We start from the raw sequence: 15,016 nt of genomic DNA on the forward strand, positions 1-15,016 counted from the left end.
ATAGCTGAACTCGAATCGCACAGAGATCGGATGTGATTTGCACTGCAGTGCGGTGCGAATCACATCCGTTCTCATAAACCGCTGCAATGTGAACCCAGCCTTAGTGACACTGGCGACGGGGGGTGATCACGGGGTTAAACCTTTATTGTGGGGGTTAGGGGGTACCTTAGAACTAAAGGGGGCTAACCCTAACTGCCCTAACAGTTATTAGTCACAAATGACACACGCCGGGTGATCAGGGGGTTAAACCTTTATTAGGTAATAAATGGCGGGTGCCCTGAAACTATAAAAAAATAACTAACCAACCAGCGTCACCTGTAACAGTTATATGGTGATCACTGGTGAAAGGGTTAACTAGGGGGCAATCAGGGGGCTTTATGCGGTAGTATATGGGGGTCCCTGGCGCTATAAAAAGCTGCGGCGAACCTAAATACCTACCTGCCTAACTAGCGTCACCTGTGACACTAATACGGCGATCAGAAAAATGATCGCTTATTAGGTTGGGTTCACACTGGAGCGATGCGGAAACGCCACGAATCCGCGGCGGGTTCCCGCATCGCATGCCTCCCGGCGGCAGTTCACACTGCCCTATGCGAACTGCTGGGAGTGTCAGTGAAATGTTACTGACACCCCCAGATCAGTTCGCATATCGCAGTGCGATCTGCAAACTCGGATTGCATGGTGTGAACACCCATGCGATCCGATTCTGCTGCGGGCCAAAAAAAGGGTCCCGTGCGAATTTGCGGCGAGTGCGGCGGGTGTGGCGGGTGCGGCGAATGGCTGAACTCGAATCGCACAGAGATCGGATGTGATTTGCACTGCAGTGCGGTGCGAATCACATTCGTTCTCATAAACCGCTGCAATGTGAACCCAGCCTTAGTGACACTGGCGACGGGGGGTGATCACGGGGTTAAACCTTTATTGGGGGGGTTAGGGGGGTACATTAGAACTAAAGGGGGCTAACCCTAACTGCCCTAACAGTTATTACAGTCACAAATGACACCAATGCAAAAAAAAAAAAATGACATTGGTGTCACTGTGACTGGGGGGCAGGGGTAATTGGGGGGGTGATCGGGGGGGTGTGAGTGTGCCTGGCATGTTCTACTGTGTGTGTAGAGTGTTGGTGCAACTCACCGATCCGCTCTCCTCCGTGTCGGAACGAAAAATACCGACACGGAGGAGAGAATACATCACTTCCTCTCCTGTGTTTACATTACAGGAGAGGAAGTGATGTCACGGGGGATTTCTATTCGTCGGGAGCGATCGCGAGGGGGTGGCCATGAATGAATGGCCGCCCCCTCGTCCCGGATCGCTCCCGGACGAAAACCGACCGCCGCAGGCACCGGGCGGGGGCCCGATCGGGCCCCCGACCCGCGGGAAGGCAGGGACGTACATGTACGCCAATATGCCTGCCCGTGCCATGCTGTCGACGTACATCGTCGTGCGGCGGTCGGCAACTGGTTAAGCTCTTGTTTGCAGATGTTTCATATTTAACACTGTTATCAAGAAGGTAATTTCATTATACTAAATGATAAGGCTGGATCCATACTATTCCATGATCATGTCACATTCATGGCACTAGTGTAGGAGTAAATGGGCCCACTGAATTTCCCCTTTTCTTTCGCACTAAACTGCAGTGCATAGATGTGAACCAGCTACATAGGATAGGCGGAGATCTCTACTTGATGTGCATTTTCATAAGCAAAATACAAGAGTTGCAATTGTAAATAGGCCCTAAGATCTACAGTGGTGATATATGGTGATTTTCAGAGACGAACACTAAACTAAAGTAAAATTCAGTTTCAATTCAGATGTACTTAAATATGACTAAGGCCAGGTTCACATATGTGTGGTTTATGTGGGGTCTGGTGCATCCCCGTTCACCGGTTCAGGTGTGAACCAGGTTTGAATTTTTGCCTGAATTCACACCTGAATCAGACCCAAACACGCACAGGACCCTTTTGGAATGCGGAGCGTGGCCGCCCCGGACCTGTGTGAACCAGCTCCATTGAGAGCCGGACACACTCGCATCCAATTCGCACACATGTGAACCCTGCCTAAAACTAAAATCACATTTTAGTCAAAAGACTGTGACTAAAAAAAAATTTAAATTTGATGTCAAAATTAACAGTGGTCAAAAAATAAATATTCTTGTTTATGAAACTTGGTTTAATTTATAAAGATGTTAACTGATACAGTACTTGTTTTCATTATTAACAGAGAACTGTTATCGTTTTTATATTCAGGTAATATGTGCAATGGCATTACAGCCAATCAAGTTAACAGTTTTTTGGGGTTTTTGCACTTCTGTCTGTCAAAAAAACAATATTTGTTTGTTTATGATACTGGAGGTTTTATACAACTAAAATGTACTGGGGATTTTAGTTGACTAAAATATGACTAAAACAATTCAGATGACTAAAATACAACTAAGGCTTTGTTTCCACTAGTGCGAACGTATGAAGCGGCGCACGCATTGGCGCATAAATAATAGCGCATGCCGTATTATTAACAGTCCATTCACACAACTTCCAGCGTGACTTTGGGAGGCAACTTGGACACGACTTGAGTATGAATCACAGCGTGACTTACAACATGACTTGGGGCTACTTACAACACAACTTTAAGTCGCCCCCAGGCCAGACGACTTTAATTTAAAAAAAAATTGCGTGGGTTCCCCTCCAAGAGCATACTAGGCCCTTCAAGTCTGGCATGGATTTTAAGGGGAACCCCGTGGCAAAAAGAAAAAAATGGCGTGGTGGTCCCCCTCAAAATCCATACCAGACCCTTATCCGAGCACACAACCTGGCAGGCCACAGGAAAAGATGGGGGGTGAGAGAGCGCCTCCCCCTCCTGAACCATATCAGGCCACATGCCCTCAACATTGGGAGGTTGCTTTGGGGTGCCCCCCAAAGCACCTTGTCCCCATGTTGATGAGGACAAAGGCCTCATCCCCACAACCCTGGCCTGTGGATGGGAGGCTTATCGGAATCTGGAAGCCGCCTTTAACAAGGGGACCCCCAGATCCCGGCCTCCCCCCCTGTGTGAAATGGTAAGGGGGTACAAAATTACCCCTACCATTTCACCAAAAAAGTGACAAAAGTGTTAAAAATGACAAGAGCCAGTTTTTGACAATTCCTTTATTAAAGTCTTCTTTCATCTTCTTCTGGTCTTCTTCCTTCTTCCTTCCTTCATCCTTTGGTTTCTTCCTCCATCTTCTTCTTTCTTCGATCCTCTGCTTCTTGCTCCGGTGTTCTCGTCCGGCATCTTCCTCCATGGCATCTCTTCTTCCCCGCTTCCTTCTCGGGCCACTTCGTGTAATGGGAGGCTCCCACTGTGTGACGCTTCTCTTCTGACACATACTGCTAAACACCAATATATTTTCCAAATGTTTGCAAAAAAAGGGAATATTTGGTTCACATATATTGTAATATATGTTCAAGCTGGCCAACTGCATCAAAGTAATCCCTCCTGGCCAGTCCCTACTCTACTCTGTAAAGGGGCAAATACTTGCTTATAGCATTGTTTAGTGGACTCATAGGGGGTATATTACTAAGATGAATGCGCTGCACCGGTTCAAACCTTAGTTTGTGTGCCAGATAAATTATTCATTGAACGTATGAACTGGCGCATGCATAAGCGCAGCGATAATATGCCGGCATACCCGATAATAATATGCCATTGATAATAGCGCACGCCGTATCATTAAGAGTCCATTCACACAGGGGCAACACAACTTCCAGCGTGACTTTGGGAGGCAATTTGGACACGACTTGAGTATGAATCACAGCGTGACTTACAACATGACTTGGGGTGACTTACAACATGACTTTAAGTCGCCCCCAGGCCAGGCGACTTTAATTTTTAAAAAAAAACGGCGTGGGTTCCCCTCCAAGAGCATACCAGGCCCTTCAGGTCTGGCATGGATTTTAAGGGGAACTCCGCGACTAAAAAAAATGGCATGGGGGTCCCCCTCAAAATCCATACCAGGCCCTTCAGGTCTGGCATGGATTTTAAGGGGAACCTCATGCCAAAAAAAAATGGTGTGGGGGTCCCCCTCAAAATCCATACCAGACCCTTATCCGAGCATGCAGCCTGGCATGCCGCAGGAAAAGGGGGGGCGAGAGAGCGCCCCCTCTCCTGAACCATATCAGGCCACATGCCCCAAAGCACCTTGTCCCCATGTTGATGAGGGCAAGGGCCTCATCCCCACAACCCAAGCCGGTGGTTGTGGGGGTCTGTGGTGCGGGGGGCTTATCGGAATCTGGAAGCCCCCTTTAACAAAGGGACCCTCAGATCCCGGCCTCCCCCCCTGTGTGAAATTGTAAGAGGGTACAAAATTACCCCTACCATTTCACCAAAAAAGTGACAAAAGTGTTAAAAATTACAAGAGCCAGTTTTTGACAATTCCTTTATTAAAGTCTTCTTCTTTCATCTTCTTCTGGTCTTCTTCCTTCTTCCTTCCTTCATCCTTCAGTTTCTTCCTCCAATCCTCTGCTTCTTGCTCCGGTGTTCTCGTCCAGCATCTTCCTCCACAGCTTCTCTTCTTCCCTGCTTCGTTCTCGGGCTGCTCCATGCAATGGGAGGCTCCCGCTGTGTGACGCTTCTCTTCTTCTGATACTTACATAACGGAACCGTGCATCAGAGGGTGCGGGGTCACCGGGTAGCCCCGGCCTCCGTTATATAAGAACTGTCAGAAGAGAAGCATCACACATCGGGAGCCTCCAATTGCGTGGATCGGCTCGAGAATGAAGCGAGGCAGAAGAGACACCGTGGAGGAAGATGCCAGACGAGAACACCGAAGCAAGAAGCAGAGGATCGGAGGAAGAAGCAGAGGAAGAAGAAGATGGATGAAGAAGTAAGAAGACCCGAAGGAGATGAAAAAAAGAAGACTTTAATAAAGGAATTGTCAAAAACTGGCTCTTGTAATTTTTAACACTTTTGTCACTTTTTTGGTGAAATGATAGGGGTACCCTTACCATTTCACACAGGGGGGGAGGCCAGGATCTGGGGGTACCCTTGTTAAAGGGGGCTTCCAGATTCCGATAAGCCCTGCCCATAGACCCCCACAAGCACCGGCCAGGGTTGTGGGGATGAGGGCCTGTGTGCAAATAGCCTTAAAAAAAAACATAGAAGTGAACCAGCTAAAAAAAAAAAAGGGAAGTTGAGAGGTGCGCCTGGCTTGACATTTACTAAGATTTTGCCGGCGCAGTGAGCCAAAGCACTTGAATGTGCGCAAATGCCACTTGCGCATGCGCAGTTCATAAATTGACCACACGCAGTTCCAAGTGTATTTGCAGGCGCAGCAGGCTTGTTCAGAGAAAGTTACTTTTCCATTCTATTTTGGGCATATTTGTTACTTGAACAGTTATAACTATACTTCCTCACATCACCCCCATAATATTGGCACTTCTACTTTCTTTTAATTCTGAGTTGAAGAATGCGCGTGCCATGTCTATAGCGGTGCACCAATCACCGCCTCCCGTGTGCCGGCAACATGATAGTAAATGGGAAATTGTGCTGTATTACAGGCGCAAATGCTTTGTGAATATGAAAAAGGCCATTGCGCATCGGCGTGTGCCGCAACTCATGGCGCAAACCTTTTCTAAATCAGCCCAATAGTGTTGATGGAAGAATCCCCACTGCCGGCTACTGTATGTGGGCAGCTGCGGCACCTTTGGCTGCCTGAATACAACGGCATTACCAAACAGTGATAGGATGCAGTCGCAGCTTGGCTGTTAATTTTCCACTTGGCTCAGTGAATTTTCAGGTCTGCTTTTGTGTAGCTGGGTGTTGCTTACAGGGCTATCCATGGCTAGAATTTTGTCTGGTTCAGCAGAAAAAGCAGGAAATTCAAACCATGTATAGCCCTCTTGAGATGACCATTTTCTCTATTCTAACTGTTGGGTTAAAGTGTACAAAAGAAGACTGGGTAAACTGTTGCTTTCAGCCTTTCTGCCCCCACTTTCTGTGTGCCCTGTGTGGCTATGACCTCATTACTATAATACTAAGGTTAGCTAGGCTACAGGGCAAGCAGAGGGTATCACAAAACTGCTGGCCTTGGGGGGTCAGGAAGTGTATATCTAGCTCTTGTGTTGCTCCTAGCAGCCAACCCACTCTAAAATCTATTAAAGCGGAGGTCCACCCTAAAGTGGACCTTCCGCTTATTGGAATCCTCCCCCCCTCCGGCGCCACAATTGGCACCTTTCAGGGGGGAGGGGGGTGCAGGTACCTGTACAGTACAGGTATCTGCACCCACTTCCGGGATAGCTCTCTGCGTAATCTACGCCCCTTTCCGAAAGTCCCCCGCTGCCTGCTGGGAAACACACAGATCCCAGAGGCAGCGGGTCCATCCTTATTGCGCAGCGCGACTCACGCATGCGCAGTAGGGAACCGGGAAATGAAGCTGAAAGGCTCCACTTCCTGATTCCCATGCCCAAGATGGCGGCGGCAGCACCCGAGAGACGATCGAGAGATCGGCTTCGGGTGCCGACATCGTGGGCGCGCTGGGCGGGTAAGTGTCACTATTTTAAAAGTCAGCAGCTGCAGTATTTGTAGCTGCTGGCTTTTAAAAAAAAAACGGCGGAACTCCCGGCGGACTCCCGCTTTAAAGAGAGAAGCCAAATGCTTGGAAACAGAGCTGTTTCTTCTTTGAGACTTAGTTGAGACCCAATGGGGTGATTTACTAAAACTGGAGAGTGCAGAATCTGGTGCAGCTGTGCATGGTAGCCAATCAGCTTCTAACTTCAGCTTGTTCAATAAACTTTGACAATAAAACCTGGAAGCTGATTGGTTCCTAATGCAGAGCTGCACTAGATTTTGCACTCTCCAATTTTGGTAAATCAACCCCCAATGTGTCTCAACTAAATCTCTTTAGTAAATCAACCCTATTGTTTTCTATTGAAACTCCTGAATAATTACCCAGGTTATTGTTTTTAACTGTGACCATTCAAATATATTTAGGACACAGTGTTATCTGGCAAAAGTATATTAGAACACCATGGTTGTAGTTTCCATTGTAAAGACCTAAGCTATTGTATAAAGCAAATATTAGCAGGTTTCAACAAAAGTGACTTCTCCTTTTAAAACTGGTATCATTTAAAGTTTAGGTCATTAAAAAAAATGAGATAGTAGCATTTGCATAGCCTTAATGACAAATAAGTTAAGTGTTTAGTTAAACAGAGACATGAGATAAAAAATTAAAGGTAAAAGCCATAGAAAAGGAAGAGTATAACCAAACTAAAACAGCAAGGGGTTGAGTTCAATTTACATTTCTATACACAGGAGATCCTTATGCACTTATACTTTTGTTATTGGCAGCTCTGAATGTTAATTAGGCAATACAAGAACAGAAAAAATGTCACCACAACACATATATATGTATAAACAGTATACAGTACACCCCTCACATTTTTGTAACTTTTTTATTATATCTTTTCATGTGACAACACCAAGAAATTACACTTTGCTACAGTGTAAAATAGTGAGTGTACAGCTTGTATAACAGTGTAAAATTGCTGTCCCCTCAAAATACCTCAACATACAGCCATTAGTGTCTAAACCGCTGGCAACAAAATATGCCCCTAAGTGAAAATGTCCAAATTGGCCCCAAAGTGTCAATATTTTGTGTGGCCACCATTATTTTACAGCACTGCTTTATACCTCTTGGGCATGGAGTTTACCAGAGCTTCACGGGTTGCACCTGGAGTCCTCTTCCGTGACGACATCACAGAGCAGGTGGATATTAGAGACCTTGTGCTCCTCCACCTTCCATTTGAGGATGCCCCACAGATGCTCAATGGGGTTTAGGTCTGGAGACATGCTTGGCCAGTCCATCCCCTTTACCCTCAGCTTCTTTAACAAGGCAGTGGTTGTCTTGGAGGTGTGTTTGGGGTCATTATCATGTTGGAATACTGCCCTGTGGCCCAGTCTCCAAAGGGAGGGGATTATACTATGCTTCAGTATGTCACAGTACATGTTGGCATTCATGGTTTCCTCAATGAACTGTAGCTCCCCAGTGCCGGCAACACTCATGCAGCCCCAGACCATAACACTCCCACCAACATGCTTGACTTTAGGCAAGACACACTTGTTTTTGTACTCCTCACCTGGTTGCTGCCACACACGCTTGACACCATCTAAACCAAAAAAGTTTATCTTGGTCTCATTAGACCACAGGACATGGTTCCAGTAATCCATGTCCTTAGTCTGCTTGTTTTCAGCAAACTGTTTTGGGGATTTCTTATGCATCATCCTTAGAAGAGGCTTCTTTCTGGGATGACAGCAATGCAGACCAATTTAATGCAGTGTGTGGCATATGGTCTGAGCACTGACAGGCTGATCCCCACCTCTTCAACCTCTGTAGCAATGCTGGCAGCACTCATACCTCTATTTCCCAAAGACAACTTCTGGATATGACGCTGAGCACATGCACTCAACTTCTTTGGTTGATCATGGCGAGGCCTGTTCCGAGTGGAACCTGTCCTGTTAAACCACTGTATGGTCTTGGCCACTGTGCTGCAGCTCAGTTTTAGGGTCTTGGCAATCTTCTTATAACCTAGGCCATCTTTATGTAGCGCAACAATTATTTTTTTGTAGATCCTCAGAGAGTTCTTTGCCATGTGGTGCCATGTTGAACTTCCAGTGACCAGTATGAGAGAGAGAGCGATAACACCAAATTTAATACCCCTGCTCGCCATTCAGACCTGAGACCTTGTAACACTAATGAATCACATGACACTGGTGAGGGAAAATGGCTAATTGGGCCCAATTTGGGCAATCTTCTTATAGCCTAGGGCAGTGATGGCGAACCTTGGCACTCCTGATGTTTTGAAACTACATTTCCCATGATGCTCCACTACACTGCAGAGTGTACGAGCATCATGGGAAATGTAGTTCCAAAACATCTGGGGTGCCAAGGTTCGCCATCACTGGCCTAGGGCCTAGGCCATCTTTATGTAGCGCAACAATTCTTTTTTGTAGATCCTCAGAGAGTTCTTTGCCATGAGGTGCCATGTTGAACTTCCAGTGACCAGTATGAGAGAGTGAGAGTGATAAAACCAAATTGAACACACCTGTTCCCCATTCACACCTGAGACCCTGTAACACTAACGAGTCACATGACAGCGGGGAGGGAAAATGGCTAATTGGGCCCAATTTGGACATTTTCACTTAGGGGTGTAATCACTTTTGTTGCCAGCAGTTTAGACAATAATGGCTGTGTGCTGAGTTATTTTGAGGGGACAGCAAGTTTACACTGTTATACAAGCTGTACACCCACTACTTTTACATTGTAGCAATGTGTAATTTCTTCAGTTGTCACATGAAAAAATATAATAAAATAATAATAAAAAAATAGTTACAAAAATGTGAGGGGTGTACTCACTTTTGTGAGATACTGTACAGTATATATATATATATATATATATATAATTTTTTGGACAGGCAAAATGTATCAAAATGCATGGGGCTCATGCACAGGGATATATACCTGTCAGCAACAGTGTTAGAAGCTGGTATAAAGATCCTGTGTAAAAAAAACGTTAACACTGCGTACAGTACAGAATTTAGTAGTGTACACACATAACTTCATTCCAGTGGATAGAATAATAATTTATTCTAGCCACTAAAATTAATTCACATATATTTTCACTTACATGCATACTCCAAAATACGCAATCCGGAATTCAAGATTTGGGCTTTTTATATGGATCTGAAGGAAGCATTAGTATACTCACGTTGCTAAACACTGCTGTGTATTATTATAGAGGTCCATCAAAAAGTACTATGGCTCTAAATGTAAAGTTTTAACATCCATGTGCATACAGTAAACCCTGAAGGCAAAGCTTTTTTTATTCAAATTTCGGGTGGAGTAGTGAAGTATTAGCCCCACTGAGGGGATTCATTCCTTTGTTTGCCTTGGTGACCGCTGTCACCAGGACAGAAATTGATGGGAAATCAAAAATGAGGGGGCCCCCAGATCCCGGCCCCCCACCCTATGTGAATAAGTATGAGGTACATCGTACCCCTACCCATTCACCTGGGGAAAAAAGTGTCAATAAAAAAAACACACTACACAGGTTTTTAAAATAGTTTATTAGGCAGCTCCGGGGGTCTTCTTCCAACTTCGGGGGGTCTTCTCGCCGGGCTCCTCTGCTATCTTCTGCTCTTTTGACGCTCTTTTGCTAGCGGAGGAGCCCGGCTTTCTCCTTCGTCATCATCCGGGGGTCTTCTTACGACTTCGGGAGTCTTCTCACGACTTCTCTGCGCTTTCCAGTTCTTCTCGCCGGGCTCCTCCGCTATCTTCTGCTCTTTTGCCACTCTTGCTCTTTTACCAACGGCCAGGGTTGTCGGGAAAAGGCCCTTGTCCTCATCAACAAAGCACCCACCCCCCCATGTTGGCATGAGACCTGGTACGGCTCAGGATGGGGGGGGGGACTCTTGCTCGTCCCCACCCCTTTCCTGACCGGCCAGGCTGCATGCTCGGATAAGGGTCTGGTATCGATCTTGGGGGGACCCCCACGCTGTTTTTTCGGCGTAGGGGCTTCCCCTTAAAATCCATACCAGGCGATGCGGCTAGCAAGATGTCAATTCTCACCGATGGAGGCGGCGACATTGACTTCCTTCTCTAGTCCCATCATATCTCAAGTCATGTTCAAAATGAACAGACTTTAGTCCCTGTGTGGGCAAGTCCGTTCATCTGGAAAGTCCGGCGGACCTCCACCAAAAGTCCGGCGGATTGTCGGCCGAACCTAGTCCACTGGAAAGTCCATTCGTGTGTGGTAGTGTGTGTGCAAGTCCACTTGTTCGGAAAGTCTGCCGGATAGTCCAATCGTGTGTACGGGGCATTAGTGATTTAGTCACTCATTTATTCAAGGAGTTTAGAAGAAAAGGGGAGCAGGAAGATAGGGTGTAGATAGGGAAGATTGGTAGGGTTCAAGGATGGCTTTTTAACCACTTTAGACCTGGAAGGATTTACCCCCTTCCTGACCAGAGCACTTTTTAAAATTTGGTACTGCGTCGCTTTAACTGCTAATTGCGTGGTCATGCAATGCTGTACCCAAACAAAATTTGCGTCCTTTTTTTCCCACAAATAGAGCTTTCTTTTGATGGCATTTAATTGCCTTTGCGATTTTTATTTTTTGCGATATAAACGGAAAAAGACCAAAAATTTTGAAAAAAAATGATATTTTCTACTTTTTGTTATAAAAAAAATCCAATAAACGAAATTCTATTCATACATTTAGGCCAAAATGTAAATTTTGTAAAATGTAAAATGTATTCAGATACATGTTTTTGGAAAAAAAATGTCAATAAGCGTATATTTATTGGTTTGTGCAAAGCGTCAGACGTTATAGCGTCTACAAACTAGGGTACATTTTCTGGAATTTACACAGCTTTTAGTTTATGACTGCCTATCTCATTTCCTGAGGTGTTAAAATGGCAGGGCAGTACAAGCCCCCCCAAATGATCCCATTTTGGAAAGTAGACACCCTAAGGAAATTGCTGAGAAGCACGTTGAGCCCATTGAATATTTTTTTTTGTCCCAAGTAATGACAAAAAAAAAAAAATTACAAAAAGTTGTCACTAAGGCTGGATTCACACCTATGCATTTTTAGTGCTTTTTGCATTTCGCAGATTTGCTATACAGAACATGTTCCATAGGAAACCATGTTAAATGGACTGTAGAGCAAATCTGCAAAATGCAAAAAGCACTAAAACTGCATAGGTGTGAATCCAGCCTAAATGATATATTTAGTTGCGGTAAAATTAAAAACATCATTTTTTTTGCACAAAATTGTCACTAAATGATATATTGCTCACACATGCCATGGGCATATGTAGAATTGCACCCCAAAATACATTCTGCTGCTTCACCTGAGTATGGGGATACCACGTGTGGGACTTTTTAGGAGCCTAGCCGCGTACGGGGCCCCGAAAACCAAGCACTACCTTCAGGATTTCTAATGCCTCATACACATGATCAAACAATCCGGTGGACTTGATCCACCCGTGTGTGGGCTCCGGTTGCACTCCAATCTGTCTGCCGGGCTCGCATTTCGGCGGACAGTACGGCCGTGTGTGTGCCAGTCCACCGTACTGTTGAAATGAACTGACTTTTCCCGCCCGGAGAAAAGTCCGCTCATTTTGAGCGCGTCTCCAGGTAGCCGGGGCCAGCGAAGGAGGCGTTGCTCCTGGTATGGACTTAAAGGGGAATCCCTATGCCGAAAAATCGTCGTGGGGGCCCCCCCCCCAGGTGCATATCAGACCCTTATCCGAGCACGCTACCCGGCCGGCCAGGAAAGAGGGTGGGGACGAGCGAGCGCCCCCCCCCCCTCCTGAGCTGTACCAGGCCGTGTGCCCTCAACATGAGGGGATGCCTTGGGGAAGGGGGGGCCGTGCGGCCCCCCACCCCACAGCACCTTGTCCCTATGTTGATGAGGACAAGGGCCTCTTCCCGACAACCCTGGCCGTTGGTTGTCGGGGTCTGCGGGCGGGGGGCTTATCGGACCCCTTAGGGGGCCCCCAGATTCCGGCCCCCACCCTATGTGAATGAGTATGGGGTACAATGTACCCCTACCCATTCACCTGTGAAAAAATGTGAAAAAAAAAACACAACACACAAGGGTTAAAATAGTTTATTGCACAGCTCCAGGGGTCTTCTTCCGCCTTCGGGGGTCTTCTCGCCGGACTCCTCCGCTATCTTCTGCTCTTTTGCTAGCTCTTTCACTAGCAGAGGAGCCCGGCTTTCTTCTTCACCGCCGCCCTCTTCTTCCGACTTCAGGGGTCTTGTCCCCCTCTTCGGGGGTCTTGTCCCCCTCTTCGGTTCTTCTTGCCGGGCCACCGCGCCTTCTTCTAGCTCTTTTACAAGCGGTGGCCCGGTCTTCTGTCACCGCTGTCTTTCTGACACTTTTTGTTTACATGAAAAAAATTTTTTTTTTGCGAGAAAATTACTTTGAACCCCCAAACATTATATATTTTTTTAAAGCAAAGGCCCTACAGATTAAATTGGTGGGTGTTTCATATTTTTTTCACACAGTATTTGCACAGCGATTTTTCAAACGCATTTTTGTGGGAAAAAAAAACACTTTTTTAAATTTGAATGCACTCAAAAAAACTATTTTGCCCAAATGTTTGATGAAATAAAAAAGATGATCTTAGGCCGAGTACATGGATACCAAACACGACATGCTTTAAAATTGCACACAAACGTGCAGTGGCGACAAACTACATACATATTTAAAAGCCTTTACAGCTTACCACTTTAGATTTACAGAGGAGGAGGTCTACTGCTAAAATTACTGCCCTCGATCTGACCTACCTCACATGCATGGTTCAATTGCTGTTTACACTTGACTAGGGTTGAGCAAACCCGAACTCCAAAGTTTTTGGGTCCCGAACCCGAACAATTTACTGTATGTTCGGGTTTGAGTTCAGTGTTTGGTAATGTAATGGCTCTTTTTAAACAGCTGCAGGGCAGCCAATCAACATTCGTTTAACTTGTGTGCCCTTAGCTCCTACTAATGGCATGGCTGTGATTGGCCAGTGCAGCATGTGACCCAGCCTCTATATAAACTAGAGGCACAGCATGTCACTCTGCTTTAGATAGTGTAGGGAAAGGTTGCTGCTGCTGCTGCTTTGAGGGAGAGAATTAGATAGGAGTCCTGCTTCAGAAATCGAATTACTCAGCGATCTACCTTGATTTTGTTGTGTGCGTGCAGTGCACAATCTTTTTACCCTGCCCTGAGCCCAATGCCAGAGAAAATATAACTTTTATCTATTTGTTAGGTTGGCATCGGTGGGCATTTTATGCAAGCTCAGTGCACCAGCACTAAATATGTTACTGTGAGATACACCCTTTAGATACTGTTGCTCTATTCTGCTATTCTAAAAACACCCATTTAGGGCAAAAAACATTTTTTACAGTGTTTCCTGCATATCTGTATGTGTGAGATACACACTTTAGATACTGTTCTTCTATTCTGCTATTCAAAAAAATAATAATTTAGGGCAAAAAAATGTTTTTTTGAAGAGCAGTTTCTGCATTTCTGTACGTGTGAGATACACCCTTTAGATACTGTTGCTCTATTCTGCTATTCTATAAACACCAATTTAGGGCAGATAAAAAAATATTTTACAGTGTTTCCTGCATATCTGTATGTGTGAGATACACACTTTAGATACTGTTCTTCTATTCTGCTAGTCTAAAAACACCCATTTAGGGTGACCATGTGTTTTTTTTCCTGAGATAGGAATCCGTGACTAGGCATCAGTGTTTGTTGTCTGCAAACAGGCCACATTTGTGAACCTGAGAGCCACACTGGACTCCTTGTATGTTGGGGTCGAATGGAGATGGCGAGTGTCTCAATTGCTATTGCAAAAATTAGCGGACATAAAGGACAGCCTTGTCTGGTGCCTTTGGCTATATGCATTGGTTTGGAGTAGTGGTCTTGAAGCCTAATATAGGCTTTAGGATTTGAATAAAGAGCTCGGATCAGGCCCATAAACTTGTCGCCAAAGCCCCAACGTTCAAGGATTGTAAAGATGTATGGACAGGAGACCGAATCAAAGGCCTTTTGAAGGTCCAGTGATAAAAGCATGCCTGATTGTTTTGGACCTCCTGGCCAGTTTGTCTGGAGGATGGAAACTATGTCAATGGCTCTTCTGATCTGATCAGGGCCCTGTCTGCCTGGGATGAACCCCACTTGATCCTTATGAACATATCGGTTAATGAAGGAAGCTAGACGATTTGCAGTTGAGTTTGGTAAAGATTTTAAGTCATTAACATTTTGCTGCCATTTGCAGCCCTCTAGCCCTTTCCATTACTTTTTTAGAGCCATTTTAGTCCTTAAAAGTTTGGGTTCCCATTGACTTCAATGGGGTTCGGGTTCCGAACATCCAGGTGTCCGCTCAACTCTACACTTGACGCCACACCAATGCTTGTGTTCGCCTTTGCGCGAGAGCGGGGGGGGGGGGGGCGGGGGTGCTTTTTTTTGCTTTTTTATCTTATTTGTAA

This window comes from Lithobates pipiens, unplaced genomic scaffold, assembly GCF_037356315.1.
Source record: "Lithobates pipiens isolate NorthernLeopardFrog02 unplaced genomic scaffold, aLitPip1_a1.2 Scaffold_8, whole genome shotgun sequence".
Classification (NCBI taxonomy): domain Eukaryota; kingdom Metazoa; phylum Chordata; class Amphibia; order Anura; family Ranidae; genus Lithobates; species Lithobates pipiens.